At 46.1% G+C, this 13978-nt stretch overlaps 1 long non-coding RNA gene across 1 annotated transcript in view; it reads left to right on the plus strand.

Annotated features, from left to right (window-relative positions):
* LOC140712873 (uncharacterized) overlaps positions 1–13978 on the plus strand; it is a 138248-nt gene that overhangs the window by 108515 nt on the left and 15755 nt on the right. Inside the window, exon 2 of the long non-coding RNA XR_012094683.1 lies at positions 11004–11148. This is a non-coding gene — a long non-coding RNA (uncharacterized lncRNA). The remainder of the gene's footprint in view (positions 1–11003; positions 11149–13978) is intronic.

A 13978-nucleotide genomic window follows, 5' to 3' on the forward strand; every position in this document is an offset into this window, starting at 1 on the left:
GTGCCTTCTTCTCCACCTCAGTATTTTAACACCTCAGCTTTACCTGATCTTTTTATACACAGTTATAACCTAGCTCCTCCTATACTCTAACATACACACACACAGGCACCTTTTGCTGAGATTGTTTTGAGACCAACTTGTATTCTCAATAAACAAATTGATAGCATACATGAAAAAGCAATTCATGTATGATTTCTGAAAACTGCTGTAGTAACAGTAGACAAAGTGGGAAAAAAATAAAAAGAGATTCAGATTGTTTTTATTGTTGTAACATGTATATAACATAAAATTTACCATTTTACACCAGAATAGACATTTCTCCAAAGAGGATATACAAATGGCCAGTGAGTGCATAAGAAGATGCTCAACATCACTAAATCATTAGAGAAATGCGAACCAAAACTACAAGGAGATACTATTTCATATACACTAGGATGGCTACTGAAAACAAAAACAAAAACAAAAAAAACCCGGAAAATAACAAGTGTGGGCAAGGATGAGGACCCCAGAGAAACTGGGAGCCTTGAGCCCTGCTGGTAGGAATGTAAAATGATTCAGCCACTGTGGAAAATGGTGTGGAGTTTCCACACAAAACTAAAAATAGAATTACCATATGATCAAGCAATTCTGCTTCTGGGTACATACCCCCAAAAAACTGAAAGCAGGGACGTGAAGCTCATCGCAACTTTATTTACAATAGCCAAAATGTGGAAGCAACCCAGGAGCCCATTGATGGATGAATAGAAAAAATAAAATGTGGCATATACACGCAAGATATTATACAGCCTGAGAAAGGAAGGAAATTCTAACGCATGCTACAATACGGAGAAACCTAGAGGACATCATGCTAAGTGAAATAAGCCAGTCACAAAAAGACAAATAGTGTATGACTCCACTCCTATGAGGCACTTGGGGCAATCATTGCCTCTATCTGTTCCAGAACCCTTTCATCACCCCCAGCTGAAACCTCATAGCTCATATTATTATTAAACAATAACTCCCCATTCCTCTCTCCTCCAACCTGCTAACCACCATTCTACTTTCTATCTCCATGAGTTTGACCATTGTCAGTATCTCACATACGTGGAGTATTGGTCCTTTTGTGTATGGTCTGTCTCACTGAGCATAATGTCTGCAAACTCCATCGTATTGTAGCACCTGTCTGCATTTCATTCCTTTTTAAGGTTAATGATATTTCATTGTATGTATATATCACATTTTGTTTATTCATTTATATCAATTGACATTTGGGTTGTTTAGATGCATGCTTTAAAGTCAGGCTCACAGTATTCCCCGAGAGTTTTTAGATGTTACAATAAGCAATAGAAAGTCTTTTTGATGATGGGGGCTAATTTCTCCCAGCACCAGCAAGTCAGCTGGCCCCTCTTTCCCGAACAGCCTTGGAGGTCTTCTGTGATCACCAAAGAATGCTGTCAGGAAAAAAAAAAAAAAAAAAATGACCTCTCCAGAGATAACTCTTTGATCAAACTAGGTTTATTAAGGGATGTCTCCTGCTGGGCACAGTGGCTTGCAACTGTAATCCCAACACTTTGGGAGGCCGAGGTGGGTAGATGACTTGAGGTCAAACTTTTGAGTCTAGCCTGACCAACATGGCGAAACCCCGTCTCTACTAAAAATAAAAAAAATTAGCCAGGCATGGTAGTGGGTGCCTGCAATCCCAGCTACTCAGGAGGCTGAGGCAGGAGAATCGCTTGGACCCAGGAGGCGGAGGTCACAGTGAGCCAAGATTGTGCCTCTGCACTGCAGCCTGGATGACAGAGCAAGACTTCATCTCAAAAAAATAAAATAAAATAAATAAAAAGAGATGTCTCTAAATGTCTGTTCAACATGGAACAAAGCCAGCGGGTGCTTCAGCCTTGTGAAAAAGACACAGATGCTAAAGGCTTTCTTTTATCAACAGCCTCACACCCCCAAAGATCATTTCCACATAATGCAAATGAGCCCCAGTCAGGTCTGCCATGAAGATGACTCAGGCATGTGAAATCTCAAAACCTCTCACTCTTAGGAAAAGCATTTTTTTCATATTGGAGCTCATGGTGTGTTGGGGGTGGAGTTGGGACACAAGAGTTGATGTAAATGTCTTGGCTTATGGCTTATCTGTTATGGAACAGGCCAACCTTACTACCATACTAGATTCATCTAAGTCACTGAAAGCCTTCAACAAACCTCAGACTTCAGACCTGACTTCAGTCAGAACATGGAACAGCATCTTCGATGGAGTTTGAATGAATTTATCCTTCTTTCCTATTCAGTTCATCTGTCACAAATTTGCAGAGCATGTGTGACACCCTTCCCAGACATCTTTTTGGTCACTGGGGCTATGGAAATGAGCATGAAAGACAAGGTTCCTTTACTCAAGGAGGTCATACACTTACAAAGAGCCAGCAAGCAAACAAACGAGATGGCTTCAGATTGTGGTAAATCCTATCAAGGACACAATCAGGGACCTGGCACAGTGGCTCATGCCTATAATTCCAAAACTTTAGGAGGCTGAGGTCGGAGGATCGCTTAAGGACTGAAGTTAGAGACCAACCTGGGCAACACAGTGAGACTCCATTTCTACAAAAAATTTAAAAATTAGCCAGGTGTGGTGGCACACACCTGTAGTCCTAGCTACTTAGGAGGCTGAGGTGGGAGGATCGTTTGAGCCCGGGAGTTCTAGGCTGCACTGAGCTATGATCATGCACTGCACTCTAGCCTATATGACAGAATGGACCTTGTCTCTTAAAAGAAAAGGACATAATCAGGAACATGAGAGAGGGAGTGAGAATGAGGCTATGTAGGTGGCAGAACCACTGCCCACCAGGGCTTGAGGGAAGGGTGCTCTGAGGAAGTGGTAGATACTTGAACTGAGGCCTAAGGCAGAGATGAACAAGCCATAGAAGGAGCCGCAGATAGGGCCTTCCAGCCAGAGGGCATTGTGCACTCATAGGCATAGCTTTAGGAAGAGTTTGGTGTGTGCAAGTTGCAGAAAGAAGGCAGGCACTACAGCCAGAGTACGATGAGCAAGGAGCAGGTGGTGGAGGCAGGCAGGGCAGTGGGGGTTGTGGGAGGGCTTCTGGCCAGTTATGGAAAGCCACAGAGAAGCAGGATAACGATCTGAATAACATATTTCAAAGAGTACGCAGGCTGCAGCTGCGGGGTGGAGAATGGATTGTGTGAGTCTCTTCTTTCTCCCGTCTTTCCTTTGGGAATATCACAGGAAGGGCAGCAAAGCGCTCGCCCTCACCTTTCCCTTACTCAGTGGGACTCCGGACTCTCATGATAGAGATAAACTTTTATTTTCTGTCTTGTTTAGGCCACTGTTAGACTGAACATCTTTTATCCTTTGACCTAATTAGCAATGTCTGATTCTAGTTAATAAAGCTCTCACTTTTAGCTGCTCATAAAATCTCAAACTCTGGGAACCACTAGTTCGTACCCTCCTTGGCCTTTGGCATATTCTATTCCTCTTTTTGTCTCTAATGTTTTACTTGCATCCTTGGTACTTAACACCCACCTAGGAGGTGTTCCATAAACACTGAAGAGGAGGAGGAGGATGCAGCGCCCAGAGGTGTCTTGTTGTCTTCAGATCTTGTTAGTCATCAGGCCTCAGAAGAAATCTGTAATGTGGATTTCATCATGCAAAATGGCTCACGCCTTGCCGAGTGGCACTCAGCCCAGGAGTGTGAGCCGAGAGAGGAGATTTCAGCCAGACCCTGACTCTTGTTACTTTACCTGGGGATGTGCAGCCTTGAATGCACTGACTCACCATCCGCTTCTGGGAGGCTATGATTTTTATCAGTTTACAGCAGCAGGAAGTGAGAAGAGAGTTTCTGGGAGGAAAAGGATGCCTGAGATTGAGCTGAGCACTTCAGCTGGTTCCCTGTCGCAGCCTCTTCCAGAAGTCTCTGTTTCCTGTGTAGCGTTTATCTTAGGGATGACCAATTAACGTGTTTATTCAATATATCTTCCCTTATTAGACCATCAGCTCCACCCAAACCAGGAACCAACTCTGCCTTTTTCACCCTGGTACCTGGCACACAGAAGGTACTCAGTAAAATATCAGTTGAGAAATAAATGAATGAATCAATCTTTTCATAAAGAGGAAAGAAATAAATAGAATCGGTTAAGCTTGACACAGGAAAACCCCTTTGTTTGTTTGTTTGTTTGTTTGTTTTTTGAGAGAGAGTCTGGTTCTGTAGCCCAGGCTGGAGTGCAGTGGCACGATCTTGGCTCACTGCAAGTTCTGCTTCCCAGGTTCAAGCGATTCTCTTGTTTAGGCTTCCGAGTAGCTGGGATTACAGGCGCGAGCCACCACGCCCAGCTAATTTTTGGATTTTTAGTAGAGACCGGTTTTCACCGTGTTGGCCAGGCTGCTCTTGAATTCCTGGCCTCAAGTGATCCACCGGCCTCAGCCTCCCAAAGTGTTGGGATTACAGGCGTGAGCCACCGCGCCTGCCCCACTTTGCAAGCTTTAAAGGAAATTATTTGTCTAATAGATAGGATTATTCACTTTGTGGGTGAGCCCTGGCGAGAACCTCCGTCCTGAGTCAACTTCCTTAGCGGGATTCTCACCCTGCCAGGTAAGCTCTGTCTGTTACCAGGAGCTCCACAAAATGCAAATAAGTTTCAAAATTCACTTAGGAAAATTAAAATGAGCAGTAAGTCAGTTAGGAGCAAAACGAACGAGACATTCAAAGGCTGTGCCCAGGATCAGACAGAAGTAGCTTTGTAATTCTCCCAGTGTAGGGCTGCAGGCACCTGGCGCCGGAGGCCCGGCGGGGACAAGGCAGGGCTCGGGGCGCGGCTGGAGGGGCGCGCCCGGCGGGGCGCTGGCGCGGGGGAAGGGCGCCCTCTGCCGGGGGCGAGGAAGATCAGTCCGCACGCGCGGTGCGTTGGTCCTGCAGCCTGTTGGAACCTCGCGCGTGGACATCCACTTCTTCCAGGGGGAAAGTAGGCGGGTGGGGGCAGAAAAACCAAACTCCCTCCAAGACGGTGTTTTCCATAAGCATTTTGCGACCCCATCCCTTCAGCCCCGAACCTCCCCCTGGCACAAGGGAAAGGACTGTGGTTAATTGCAGATGCTGTCAGGAGGAAGCCAGGTGCGTCCCCACTCCCCAGCCCTAAAATCCAAAGAAAGAAGAGATTGTTTGAGACGATCTGAAGAAAGGTCAGGTCTTAACAGATCAATGGGACCTTCTTTTTCACCTTCCTCGTCTTGAGTTCTGGAGCACGGGCGCTGGATCAGCTGAATGCGGCCTGGGCATCTGGAAGTGGGCTTGAGGGACACCTCGCGGTGCAGCCCCCGGAACGACCCAGGACACTCTGGACACCCAGGCCGAGAGCCGGGACCCGCCCGCGCCTCCTCACTGCTGCTCGAGGGTAGGGAGGGGCGCGCGGACCCCCGTGGGGGCTGAAGCGGGGCTCTGCTCCCCGCTCTGCGCAAGCCCCCGCTCTGGTTGCTGGTCCACAAAATCGGGAGGCTGAATTAGACGGTCGGGTGGCCCCCAGCCTTATAGCTTCGATTTCTGTGGTCCTATTTTAGACCCAGACTTGTTCCCGAAGGGAAGTGAAGAGCCGCGGAAGGCTTGGAGCGTGAACCAGAAAACAATGGGTGGGGACGGTCTAACCAGCTCCCTTCCCTAGAAGGGCGGAAGCGGCTTTCGAAGCACCCGCGTTTCTCTTTATTGAATCTTGAGTGACACCTAGTGGCTCATCCGCCTCACCGTCACGGCGATGCTGGTTTCACTGGACTTTTCAGAAGGTGTAACTTGCCTGCCCATGGTTCTCTGCTAAAAGAATTTGGAGCCTAGGGTGCCGATGACGTTTCCTGGGACCTCCCGGAAGCACTTGCTGTCCCCTGTCAACAGCCCTGCACCTGCGATGCATGCAATTCTAATGAAAATGCCCTTCGCGTCTGCAGAGCTTGCTTGAGCACATCCTGAACTCTCAGGCAGCAAATATAGAGTTGGGTGCTATTTCGGGAGCTGGGCACGCAAAGATGACCAAGGCTTGGTTTCTGATCTCAAGAATCTCACAGCCCAGCTGGGGGAAAATGGACCAATAAAAGAGTGTGCATTGGATGCTATGGGGTACAGGGGGTGGACCTAGCTCGGCCTAGAGGCATTAAGAAAGACAGTCACCCTTGAGCTGAGTTTTGAAGATTAGGCAGAATTCTAAGATGACCCCTGAAGATTCTCAGCCCATCCCCCTCGCAGGGTACACACACCTTTGCCCAGTTATTCAATCAAACAATTTAAGTGCTCTGTGAAGAGAATTTGCAGATGGAATTAAAGTTCCCAAATTAATTGATCTTAAGATCTGGAGATGATCCGGGGTGGGTCTAACCTAGCCAGGTGAACCTTTGAAAGGGACTGGATTGTCCTGGCAGAAGAGATTTGACAAGTGGCAAGAACTCATCGTTGTCAATATTTTCTTTGCTGGTTTTAGAGATGAAAGGGGCCACGTGACAAGGAATGCAGGCCGATGCCAAACCCCTGCCTGAGAGCCAGCAGAGAAACTGGACTTCAGTCCTACCACTGCAAGAGCACTGAACTCTGACAACAAGCAGGGAGTTTGGAAGGGACCCCCAAGCTGTATGAGACCTAGTCCCAGCTGACACCTTGATTTTATCTCTGTAGGACCCTGAATAGAGGACCCAGTCATGCTGCAGTCAGGCTTCTGACCTCCAGAACTATGAGCTAATAAGTGGGTGTTTTAAGCTGCTATATTTGCAATTTGTTATGAAGTCATAGGAAACTGATACAGATGGTCATTTCAAAGAGGGGAACCACATGACAAATGCTCAGAGCCATAAAGAAGCAGAGAACTAAAGTCATTCAGAGAACTAAAGACATTCGGCATAGCTGGACCATGGGGAGCAAAGGAGATGGTAAGATATACTCATGAGAACTTGGCTTTGGATCAGAGAGAATGTGCCCTTGGGCTGGTTAACTTAGCTCTCTGTGCCTCAGTTTTCCCAAAGGTAAAATGGAGTCATAATCATAGTGAAAACACAGAGTTGTTATGTTAGTGGCCCACAGGCATATAGAGAGTTCAACACAGCCTTGGGATATAGTAAGTGTTCCAAAAATGTTAGGTAGTAATAGCTTTAGTAATTAATCATGTAGTTAATGGACTGGAATAAGGAGAGGGCAAGTCGTGGTTTTTAGAGAATGGTCTGGGGACCATCTGCACTGGATGATTCCAGTGGTGAGCTTATTAAAAACCCACATGCCTGGACTGTACCTTGGTCTTACCGAATCAGACTCTCTGGAGGTAGAGCCTGAGAATCGACACTTTCAAGAAGCTTCCAAAGTGATCTTTGTGAGAACCACCAAGCAAGAAATAAGATTTGTAAGTAGGTCACTGTAGTAGTCCAGGCAGGAGTGACTGATAAAATCAAGCAAGGCCCTGGCAATGAGAACAGGGAGCAGGTGTGGCACTCTTTGAAGGAGGTGGAATCTACGGAGCTGAGTAATCAGACAGGGGTGGTGGAAAGGAGGGAGGGCAGAGGATGAACTGGAATCACTGTGGGGAGGTGAGTTTGGGGAGGATTGACTCAGATTGGGTCATGAGAGTCCAGACATCTGTGGGGTATCCAAGTAGAATGTCACATAGTTAGAAAGACTAAAATGTAGGCGGTACATTGGGGCTAAAAATACAATGTTAAATGTACATGAGTCCATGAATTAATGGGATGATGCTGGCAGAATAGGAAGATGGTCAGGAACAGAACTTCAAATGTACGAGTTTTGGCCAGGTGCGGTGGCTCACACCTGTAATCCCAGCACTTTGGGAGGCCCAGGCAGGCAATCACGTGATCTCAGGAGTTCAAGACCAGCCTGGCCAACATGGTGAAACCCCGTCTCTACTAAAAATACAAAAATTAGCTAGGTGTGGTGGCACGTTGCCTGTAATCCCAGCTACTTGGGAGACTGAGGCAGGAAAATCACTTGAACCCAGGAAGTGAAGGTTGCAGTGAGCCAAGATTGTGTTACTGCACTCCAGCCTGAGCGACACAGTGAGACTCCACCTCAGAAAAAAAGTACCAATTTTGGGGCCTGGGGGACCTAAAAGACTGAGAAAGAGCCACCAGAATGGTTGACTGGGTGCTGGGTGAACAGAAGTCCAAGGGGGTGGAAGTCAGCCAGCCTTGGAGAAGTTCAAATGGAAAAAGTCTGTGCACATGCCTGATACCTAGTTACCAGCAGATCAATGGTGGGCTCAGCAGGGCTCCTTTCAGTAGGATGAGGAAGGAGGGGGCCAGACCACAGCCTGGGAATGCACAGAAGGCAAGGAAGTGGGGATTGTTCTTTAGCAATGCGGCTGTGAAAAAAGGAAAAAAATAGGGCAGGAATTAGAGATTCACACAGCCCTTCCCCTCCCATTCCATTGGTGCAAACCTAGACACGTGACTGAAAAACATGGCTGAGCCGGGCAGCCATGTGGTGCCTGCTGAACCCAGATTGTGGCGGAAGTGGAGGGGATAGGTAGGGAGGGTGAGGCTCTCAGAGAAGGAAGGGGAGCCTAGGTGCTAAAGACCAGCCGCGTACAAATATTTACAAGTGTAGGGCTGGACCACGAGGCCAAGGAGAAGCTAGGGTGGGGACCACGTTTCTCTGTGGGTATGGAGGCATGGAGAGGATGGCGGTCAAGGGGCCAAAGGATCACGGAGCTGTATTGAAAGCCCAACTGGGGTTAAGGAATAAGAATCCTGTGTGGAGAAATGGTGCAACTTTGGGGAAATTTCCTCAATTATTCTTTGCCTCAGTTATCTCATCTGTACTGTCTTAGTCCATTTTCTGTTGCTTATAACAGAATACCTGAAACTGGGTGATTTATAAATAGAAGGAATTTATTCTTACAGTTATGAAGGCTGAGAAGTCCAAGGTCAAGGGGCCACATTTTCTGAGGGCGTCCTTGCTGCTGGGAACTCTCTGCAGAGTTCCATGATGGTGCACAGCAGCACACAGTCAGGGGGCTGAGTGTGCTAGTTCAGGTCCCTCTTCCTCTTCTTATAAAGCCACCATCCCACTCCCAGGATAACCCATTAATCCATTAACCCATAAATAAATTAATCCATTCATGAGGCCCAAGCTCTCGTGACCCAGTCACCTCAAGGCTCCACCTCTCAATATTGCCATGCTGGGGATTCGGTTTCAACATAAGCTTGGAGGAGACGAACATTCAAATCATAGTATGTACCATGGAAATAATAGTAATGCCTCCCTAAGAACACCTTATCGAGGATTCCCTGAGATAACATCCAAGTGACCGGCACATAGTATCATTAACAAATGACAGCTGCCAAGAGGATTATGGTTACTATTTTATAAGTCAGATAATGACATGTCTCTGTTCAGAAACCCCTGCTCACCTTCCATCTCACCTAAAGTGGAAGCCAAAATCCTTAACTATGACCATGAGGTCATGCACAATCTGGCCTGACACTTACCTCTCCCTCAGTTCCCTCTGCTCCAGCCACCCTGACCTCAATGCTATTCACCAAACATCTTCCTCTACCAGCAACACTCTTATCCTATTTGGCCTTGTGGCTCATTCCCTCCCTTCCTTCAGGACTTTGCTCAATATCACTTCCTCAGTGAGACCTTCACTGATCTCCCCAGTTTGTATTTGAACCACCCTTGCCCCCTCCCCCAGGGCTTCTTGCCCCCTTCCCTGCTTTCTTGCACTTCCCACTGTGGCCATGCTCAGGGTTTCGTTTATCTGCTTTCTATTGCCTGCCTTGCCTAATTAGAATGCTTTTTTTTGCTAACTGAAGTATCCCTAAGCCCTGCAACAGTGCAAACAGTTGGCACTCAGCAAATCTCGATCATGCCCTAAAGGCTTGGCTCGAATGTCACCTCTTTCAGAGAGCCCCACCTGCCATTCTATCTAAAGTAGCCCCCTAATCACTCCCTATCCCCCGACTGCTTTGATTTTCTTCATGGAACCGTACCTGGTATTATATATTTGTCTATTCACTCACTGCTTGTCTCCTCAGATAGATGAGGCAAGGTCTTAGTTGAATTGACTGGTACATCCCAAGTGCCTATAATAACACCAGTACAAACTAGGCACATGATACATATTTGCTGAATGATGGTGGTATCGTTATTATTTACTGTTATTATTAATAGTGGTATTAGAAAGCAGAAGATAAGGAGTAGTTGCTCCCCGAGAGTGGAGTAGGGCAATCCAATTTAGGACTATCCTAAATGAATTGCCCAGTGGAAGCTACAAGAAGGAACAAGAATACCTACTGGCTACTCCCAGGCCAGTCCCCTCCTAGGCACCAAAAGCATAGACCACACCACAGGCAACAACCAGGGTGTTTCTTGCTCTATAAATATTTGCAAGGTGAATGCACAGAAACTTCTTGGAACTTTTGAAGGAGCATCATTAACACCAATATCTGATCAATTTGTTCTAAGGGGTATAGGGCAGCAATCCCTTTTTAAATTGCAATTCAGTAGCTAAGGCAAGCTCTGGGATCATGTGCTCAAGAGAGGAGAAGTGAAGCAGAGCACAGACAACAGAATCACACTGCCTGGTTCAAATCCTGGCTTTGCCACCTACTTAAATAATGTCTCTGTGCCTCAGTTTCCTCATCTGTAAAATGATGATAATACCTCATAAAGTTGTTATAAGGACACACACACACACACACACATAACAGTGCCCGGCATGTGTCAAGGACTGTGAAAGCTCTGGAATTTTTACCCTACTTGCAAGTTCACAAGTTAGCCTGCCACCTTTCATAGAAGCTGGTGGGTGACACAAGACCCCTGGTCAGAGGCAAAGGATTTTATTATTCACAGGAACAGCTACAGCAGTAGCATCAGTATTTGTGCCAGTTCCCTGAGCTCAGTTCCCATGGAGTGACACAAAGGCATCACCGTCACGTACGGTGGGCTGCATTATAGGAAGGGAACCCTGAGCTTAGGGAACCCAAATCTTTTATAATGGGCAGTAAGCATGCCTGCTCTTTGCTCCAGGAGAAGATACCATCTCTGTCTTCTAAGGCTGTTTGCTGATAAGCATCTTTGAAAAGATAACGCACAACAAAAAGTCAGTGCTCCTGCTCATAAGATGTGCAGAAATGCGAGAGATCCATGGAGAATTGCCTCTCAAGAGCATGTGGTAAGAACTATTATTATTACTATGGAAAAATGAACTTATACTACATAACTTCATTATGGTGACTTTAAAATTGATAGAAATTAGAGCAAATCAGGACATGGACTAAGGAAAAGTTACAAAGACTAATGGCAAGTCAAGGAATTTGAGTTAACATTCAGTGACTAGACTCCCAAATGCGTTTCACAAATGGGTTTCCAGAAAAACTGCTGTCAGCAATTGATTATGATATTGGGCAAATGAGTTTGCAATTTTGTGATGAATAATCTATCACTCCCTATCTTAGAAACTCAGGCATTCCATCTTTTTTGACAGGCAGCATGTATAGTCTATTGCCAGGAAGGAAGGCCGTTGTCAAATTCCTAATTTTTCTCTTTGAAAAATTAGCATTTAACTCAAATGTAAGATCTAGAGAAACACATAAGATCTTAATTACAAAGTGCAATCCAAGATTTGCACTAATTAATATGCTGATGAAAAAATCATTGAAATTCAGAGAAGAACCAACAGGGAAAAAATTGGCCAGTGTTAACATTGAGTTCTATAAAATGTGTAAGTCTATCCAAATAGGCAGCTGCCTTTCTATGATAATTATAATTTCATCATTCATGATTATTTTGTTTGTAAGGCTTTAGTTGCACATCCAAAATTATGCAGACAGAATATTTCTTTAAACTTTCTGATCTCTAACAGTTAAATTATACTGGTATATGAGAGACTTTTAAAGACCAGCTTAGTTACCTGAAATATGTTTTTTTGTTGTTGTTTTTTCATTTTTGTTTTTGTTTTTTTTTAAGTGAGAGAAGTCATGTGCTTGATTCCTGGTTTTGGCATTCACTAATTGTGACCTCCCCCAGGTTGCTTAAGCTCTTTGAGCCTGTTCCTCCTATCCAAATGGGGACAATACTCATGAGGTTGTGGTAAGGAATGGCTATTGTTGTGAATCAATTTCATGCCTTACTTTTAGTCTTCATCACACCAGACCTGGTACTAGGTGGGGATTGAAATGTAGTAACTGATTTGTTATTGACACAGCCGGGTTGATGAATAAGATAGTAAGTACTCAGGATGAAAACTGGGCTTCCACCCTCCCCAAGCCCCCAGGTCCTGAGACCTGGGAGGATAGAGATTGTATCTGCAGATCTACACCCAGGCAGTTTCAGGGAGGATGCCAGGCTGCCTGCCCACCCCCCCAACCCCTAACCCCCATCCTCATCTATGGGGAGTAGGAAAGAGAGCAGCCAGTGTAGTGAGAGGGTAAGCAAGGCCTGCTGGGTATCTGGAACTAGGACTGGAGAGGGGCCTCAGCTTGAGGCAGGCAGCATGGGTCCCTTTATGAGATCAGAGCTTTGCAAGGTGGAGGAGGAGGGAGAAGGAAGGGGTAGGGTTGTGTTCCCCTGGCCCCACCAGACAATCTCACCAATCTCATAACTGCTTCCACTCAATGGAGAGTGATCATGGGGGCAGATGTTCCTTCTGACTCGTGAAGTTTCCATTTCCTGAGCAACTGAGTAAAAGTGCCCCTTCCAGGCCTCTCTGAGTCATCCAGCCCCCCGCGTGGCCAGCCGCCAACATGGTCAGCCCCCTCCACGGCCATCAAAGCCTCTTTCCAGAGTGAAAATTTAGTCAATATCTCAGAGGGTAAAGTCCAGCCAGACACATGAGGCCTTCAGTGGCATGAACCCTGTTTCATTTCCCACATCACATGCCCTTTGGCACACCACCATGCCACTCCCAGCCCACCATTCTCAACCCAAAACACACGTGCTCCTGTTGTGGCCCCGCCCCCCCATCTTAAATGCCCTTGCCCCCTGTCCATTGGTCCACAGTACTCATCCTTCATGAGCTACTTTAAACACCGCCTCTGCCTTGAACTCTCTCTGACTCTCACCTCCCAAGGCTGGTTTGCTGCTTATCTCCTGGGGGTCCCACACTTTCGTTTCTCTAAGCAAGCATGTAGATGCCAGCTGTCTGGATTCAAATCCACTACCTGTGTGACCTTAGGCAAGTTACATAAGTTTTCTGGGCTCAGTTTCCTTGTTGGCAGAATAGGGGTGATAATTGTACTGCATGGTGGTTGTAAAGATTATACAAAAATACAAAAAACACTTGTAAATTGTAGTTGGCTTATAAGCGTTGGCTGTTATAATCATTATTACTATTATTTACCAACTTGGTGATTTTTCTACATCCTAATACTACTTGGTCTATTATTATTTCCTTTAAATCAACTTCATCAGTCTCCCGAGCAGTGTCTGTGGAATTACAGGTTGGAAGGGCTAGTTATGTTTACATAATACAATTGCAAATAAAATACATAATGATTTAAATAAAATCTGATCATCTGAACCCCACACCCACCGCTCCTCACCATTATTTCCTCTCTCAGTACACCTGGAATAATACCGTTTTCTGATGTTATTCAATCATTCATTCATCTGTCTGCGGAGATTATAAGTTGCATGAAGGCAGGCACCGAAGTTGGATTCATGTTTTACTCTGCAAACAGTTTACAAGTGCCCTAGACCAGGGGTCTTCAACCCCCAAGCCACGAACTGGTACCAGTCTGTGGCCTGTTAGGAACTGGGCCACCCAGCAGGTGGTGAGTGCAGGTGAGGGAGCATTACTGGCTGAGCTCCGCCTCCTGTCAGATCAGCTGCAGCATTAGATTCTCATAGAAGCTCAAACCCTATTGTGAACTGTGCATGCGAGGTATCTAGGTTATGTGCTCCTTATGAGAATCTAATCCCTGATCCCCAAATCATCCCTCCCGACTCCCTCTCATTTGTGGAAAAATTGTCTTCCACAAAACCAGTCCCTGGTGCCAAAAAGA

Source organism: Chlorocebus sabaeus, chromosome 11 (genome assembly GCF_047675955.1).
Source record: "Chlorocebus sabaeus isolate Y175 chromosome 11, mChlSab1.0.hap1, whole genome shotgun sequence".
In the NCBI taxonomy this organism is placed as follows: domain Eukaryota; kingdom Metazoa; phylum Chordata; class Mammalia; order Primates; family Cercopithecidae; genus Chlorocebus; species Chlorocebus sabaeus.